This window comes from Chiloscyllium plagiosum, chromosome 36, assembly GCF_004010195.1.
Source record: "Chiloscyllium plagiosum isolate BGI_BamShark_2017 chromosome 36, ASM401019v2, whole genome shotgun sequence".
NCBI lineage: Eukaryota > Metazoa > Chordata > Chondrichthyes > Orectolobiformes > Hemiscylliidae > Chiloscyllium > Chiloscyllium plagiosum.
Window position 1 is genome coordinate 7,986,018 of NC_057745.1, and position 6,246 is coordinate 7,992,263.

The 6,246-nt window shown below is 45.1% G+C and overlaps 1 long non-coding RNA gene across 1 annotated transcript in view; it reads right to left on the reverse strand.

The window, feature by feature from the left end:
* The window catches only part of LOC122540816, a 13,370-nt gene extending 12,984 nt beyond the window's left edge, over positions 1-386 (reverse strand). The window contains exon 1 of the long non-coding RNA XR_006309422.1: positions 209-386. This is a non-coding gene — a long non-coding RNA (uncharacterized LOC122540816). The remainder of the gene's footprint in view (positions 1-208) is intronic.
* Positions 387-6,246: the final 5,860 nt, after the last annotated feature.

Consider the following 6,246-nt stretch of genomic DNA (forward strand, 5'->3'; position numbering starts at 1 on the left):
CTCCACTCCCCCCACCACCCCCCCTCCACTCCCACCTTCCCACCACTCCTTTCCAAACACTCCAGTCAGGCAAAGGCTACAACAGTTGCTTGAGGCTGAAAGAGCTTCCTGATGGGAAGAGGATGGCCTTTTGACCTGCAGGACACAACTAATTTTCTTCCCCCTCTGCTTGCGTTGAGAAATGGCTTCCAAGAAATAAGTCACTCACCTTCTCTTCTTTTGTTTTTGTGAACAGAGAGGACTCTGAGATCCACTGAACTTACAGAGTCTGAAAGACAGAGAGAGAGAGAGAGAGAGAGAGACAGAAGTGAAAGAAGACCAGGCACAGAGTGCTGAGGCTTTCAGGACCTGCTGCCAGAATGCTAATTTGCCAGCACCTGTCAATAAGAGGTGGCTGTGACACACACACAAGAGGAAATGAGCACTCCCTAAGGCAAGGACAGTGTGGGCTGGGGGAGGTGAGCATTTGAAGGTGTGGAGGATATTCTTCCTGCCTGCTTCCAAGGTGTTGACAGTCCTTCGAGAGGCCACAGATACCTGCAGCATGCATTAGCTCTCAGCCAACAAAAAAAACAAGCATCATACACGCAGGAAGGTCAGCACAAATCCTGCCCGGCCTCTTAGATGTGGAGGTGCTGGTGTTGGACTGGGGTGGACGACGTTAAAAATCACACAACACCAGGCTATATAGTCCAACTGGACTGTAACCTGGCGTAGTGTGATTTTTAACTTTGTCGGCCTCTTAGAGGCATTTTTCCCCTGTCTCATCTCAAACTGCAGTCCGTGGATTACTTTTTGAAAGGTTAAAAATCACATTACACTAGGTTACAGTCCAATGGGTTTATTTGGAAGCACTAGCTTTCAGAGCACTGCTCCTTCGTCAGGTAACTAATGGGACAGGATCATAAGACTCAGAATTTATCGCAAAAGATGCAATTAAAGTGATATGTTGAACAAACCTAGATTGCTGTTAAGTCTTTCATCTTTTAGAATGGGTTGCAGGTTTCGGTTCATTAATATGTAAATCCCAGAACTTCTTTTAAGTCACATTCTCAAGATAACATAATGTTTTATGAAAGGCGGTCACTGTTGCAGGGTAATGCACCAATTTGTGTTCAGCAAGCTCCCGCAAGAAGCAAAGCGAGATTGACAGGACAGTCCATTTTGTCAGTTTGGTTGTGGGAAGATCAAGCCATTAGAATCAGAATTGGTCATACAGCACAGAATCAGACCCTTTGGTCCAACCAGCCTATGCCCAACGTAATGCCAAATTAAACTAGTCTCACTGCCTACACTTGACTCATTTTCTTCCAAACCTTTCCTATTCATGAATTTATCTAAATGTCTTTTAAACATTGTATCCACATCCGACCAATTCCTCTGAAAGCTCATTCCACACATGAACAATTCTGTGTAAAAGTATTGTCCCTTGTTTTTAAACCTTTCTCCCCTCAGCTTAAAAATAATGCCCCTACTCTTGAAATTTCCCCATCCTAGGGAAAAGACACCTGCCATTCACCTTATCTACTCTCGATCATCAGCAAAGTGATGGGCAGAGGTCATCAACACTGCTATCAATCAGCATCTGCTCAGCAGTAATCTGTTCAGTGACGCCCAGTTTGGGTTCTGCCAGGGCCACTCAGCTCCTGGCCTCATTACAGCCTTGGTCCGACTAAAAAGGTTACAGTGCAGGAAAGGGCCATTCAGCCCATTGTGTCTGCACAGGCCTATTTGAATTCTATTTTCCAGCATCTGGTCCATAGCCTTGCAGGTTTTCAGGTGCAGATCAGGTCTGTGTGTGGAATGAACCACCAGGGATGTGGTGGATGCAGGTGCAGTTACAACATTTAAAAGGCAAGTGGATAAGTACATGGATAGGAAGTATTTAGAGGGATATGGACCAAGCGCAGGCAGGTAAGACTAGTTTAGCTTTGGATTAAGGACAGCATGGACTGGTTAGACTGAATGGTCTGTTTCCACACTGTATGAGTCTATGACTCCACATCAGATTAATCTCTCTGTCTCCTAATGGGTGAACGCAGAATCTTTTGGCCCTGAGTGGGCAGCTGTGTTTAACCTTTCATCTGATGGACTGCATTCCCTTGGGACTGCACTGGGGAGTGTGAGCTCAGATCTAGAGGCTCTAGAAAGGGACCTGAGAACAGTAAGTGCTGACTCAGCAACATCATAGCCTGGTTGAGCATGGGATTAGATTAGATTACTTACAGTGTGGAAACAAGCCCTTCGGCCCAACAAGTCCACCCCGACCCGCTGAAGCGCAACCCACCCAGACCCATTCCCCTACACCCCTGACCTGCACATTTTTGGATTGTGGGAGGAAACCGGAGCACCCGGAGGAAACCCATGCAGACAAAGTTAAAAATCACACTACGCCAGATTACAGTCCAGTTGGACTATATAGCCTGAGATCCACTGAACTTACAGAGTCTGAGAGACAGACAGAGAGAGAGAGAGAGAGAGAGAGAGAGACAAAAGTGGGTTCAAGGTTCTTCATCCACATAATCATTCCTCATGTGACTGTCAGCATGGAAATTATGGATGGACCATCACAATATTGCCCATGCAAGAGAGGAGGAGCTGTCTCCAGCAGCTTTGTCTTTGATTATATCCTCCCTAGTCCTGTGGACATTATGGTCATCTGTCTTCACCTGCACGTCCTCCCACCCCATATTGTTACCCTGACTCACAATTAGTCAGGCATAAAACCTTTGAATTTCCTGCTGTGTATCACAGTGGACAGTTCAAGCCATATGATTGCTAATTCTGAACACAGTCTATGTTCCTGTGTTGCCGGGAAGTGAGTGTCTATCAATAGTTGTGAACATGTACATGGACATAGAGGGACGAGAGTGGCAGACTTAGTGGTGATGCCTCACGCAGTGGAGTTGCCTGTTACTTGAAGCTGTACTCTATGGGGAGCAGGCTCCTTTAGGAATGATTGTAATGAGGTCAGCCAAATGGACCTCATAGAATATGAGGTCCCTGATTGAGGCTGTTAGTCTGGTCCAATCAGGGATCCCTGGCTGATAGATAAAAAGGGTGACATTCTGGTACCTGACTCTGTATGAGGCAGTGCTATAGTCAAGGACTGTTCATGTGTAAGTAGAGGGGGACTTGGTGACGGGATACTGACCTCTGGGGATTTACTTCAACATTGTCATCATATTTTAAATTGTTGGGGTAAAATTAAAATAAATTTAAAGGGTTACATTGGGATTGAGCTGTAGTCTACATAGGCATCAGTCTTCATGGTGGAGTTGGTAATGTAAAACTGGAGGGTGAAAACTCAACAAACACAGGCTACAATGAACTACCCTAGCCTGTATGGGAATTGAACCCATGCTGTTAGGTTTATTCTACAGCATTCTGTAGTGAACTGGACCCCCATAAAATAACAGGGTAGGATCAGGGAAATAGGACTAATTGGAAAGGATCAACCAAAGAACTAACACAGGTAAGATCAATAGCATGGCCTCCTTCTGTGGTGGCATATTCTGTTACTATGAAATGTTTTGGTGAACCTATTTCCTTTTCTCAAATATTGTGTTGGCATGGTGGCTCAGTGGTTAACACCAGGGAACCGGGTTTGATTCCAGTCTTCGGCGACTGTCAGTACACAGTTTGCATGTTCTCCCCATGTCTTTGTGGGTTTCCTCCCACAGTCCTAAGATGTGCAGGTTAGGTGAATTGATCATGCCATATTGCCCATAGTCTCCAGGGATTTGCACTTCAGATGGGTTAGCCATGGAAAATGCAGCGTCACAGGGATGGTGTAAGTCTGGGTGGGATGCTATTCGGAGGGTCAGTGTGGACTCAATGGGCCGAGTAGACTGCTTCCACACTGTAAGGATTCAATGATCGTGTTAAAGAAAATAAACACCCAATGTAATCTCTGAGCCACCTTGATTATGTAAGGTATGGGTTAGGTGCAGAGTAAACCTCTCTCTCCAATGTCCCATTTAATACTCAGAGCAGATAGGGGCAGGAGTAGATCAAGATTAGAGTGGTGCTGGAAAAGCATAGCAGGTCAGGCAACATCCGAGGAGCAGGAAAATCAATGTTTTGGGCAAAAGCCCCAGAAACGTTGATTTGCCTGCTCCTCGGATGCTGCCTGACCTGCTGTGCTTTTCCAGCACCAATCTAATCTTGACTCTATTCTCCAAGTGCAGTACCCACTTCCGCAGGAGTAAATCAGTCAATCATTCTCAGCCTGTTCTACCATTCAGAAAGATCATGGCTCAACTTTATCTTAACTCAATCACCCAACTTGGTTTTGTAGTTCTGAATACTCTTGCCCTATTCCTGGTGAAGGGCTTTTGCCCGAAATGTCGATTTTCCTGCTTCTCGGATGCTGCCTCACCTGCTGTGCTTTTCCAGCTCACCACTCTGATCTAAACTCTGGTTTCCAGCATCTGCAGTCCTCACTTTTGCCTAATGGAAGCCTGTCAGTCTTGAATAAAAGTTTTAATTAACCTAGTCTCAACAGCCTGTTGGAGTGTAGATTCTATATTAGGTATATTTCTCTGTGAAGAAGTATTTTCTGACATTGCTTCTGAATGGTTTAGCTTCAGTTTCAAGGTTATTTCTCTATGTGCTGGTCTCCCTGGTTAATTACAGCATAACTCCCTTTGCTTCACATTTTAAAAGAACACAGGAGGAAGAATTCTCACTTTGACCCACAAAACAAGCTCAGGAAAGATATGGCAGGGGTAGACAAAGAGTACAGCTCCCTCTAAACTGGCCCGTCAAAAATCAGATGGATAGAAAATTCACACACAAAGGAAGTTTAAAAAGACTTATTCTAATTGATCTTCGCTGAATTAACATGATACTTTGTAGTGCTCCACAAGAATATTGTGAAGCCTGTTCAAAAATCGATATATGAACTTTATATCATTAGTCATAAAAATGTCTAAGGATATCTATAATTTACTGTGTTTGTGTTATGCTCACAGAGAATACTATATTAGGAGCTCAGGCTTTAATCCAACCATTTAATCATTCAGCAATGTTTTATAAACACTCTGAACTATGTTTAGCACATGGTTGATTCTTCTCGGGCAGGTCTGAGTATAGGTGTCACTTGTTATTCACAGCAGTGCCTGCAGCCCAAGACAAAAACAAGTACATTATGGAACGAATGAAGGACAGCTGGAGTCCATCAGTCAATGCTGCATCACCCAGCCTTCTGCTCTTTGTAAAGAGCACAAAGCTGACTTGTAGTTGGAGTCCAGCAGATGTTCGCTGGACCAGGGAGAAGAAACCTTGCTCTGGCTTGCACTCTTGATCATTATTCAATGAAACCTGTTTGGAAAATCCATTTGTACGGTTTTGGAAAAAAAACATTATGGGCTTTGCTGTTATGGTTAGAAGCAATCACGAGAGAGTTCCTTTAGGTACTCTGGACAATATTCCGGTATCATGCTCTCCAAATGAGGACCTCCCCCCACTCCTCCCAGTCTGTCATCCAGTATCACCAGAGCTGTGTGAGCTTACCTCAGTCAGAATAAGACCAGGACACTGCAACAAGGCCTGGTGCCCCATAGTGGGGAGGAAAAAAATTGTCAGCCAGGCTCGAGCTCCTGATTACTGTGCACAGATGGGACAGGATAGGTGTGAGCTAGCAGTAAGATTTAGTTTAGTTCAACGGAAACATCCCCGAGAGTTGAATTCATCCTCCCCACCATCACCGCACAGGCAGACACATGAAAGTTGGTGTAATAGTAGACTTGCCAGAACATTAATCACATGGAATCACATCTTAGAGGTAGAATTAGGGAAGGGGTCAGAATCCCTGCAGTGCAGCAGCAGGCCATTTGACCCTGTAACACTACATTTCCCATGGCTAATCCCCCAAGCCTGAACATCCCTGGAGGATGTGGGCAGCTTAGCCTGTCCAATCCACAATCAGCAGATCTCTTGGCTATGGGAGGAAATCGGAGCACCCAGAGGAAACCCACACAGACGTGAGGAAAATCCACACAGTCACCCAGGGCTGGAATTGAACCCAGGCCCCTGGCACTGTGAGGCAGCAGTGCTGACCATTAAGCCACCACCCCACACTTATGGAAAGGAGGAGAAATGGCTCCTCATTTTTCTGTGCATTGGGTGTTTGTAATTCACTGCCATTATAATGTGAGGTTTGTGGAGCAGTCTTTGGAAGCTGTCAAGTCCAGACTGATCAACGATGCATAGACAACATGTAAACAGGCTGGAAAATACATT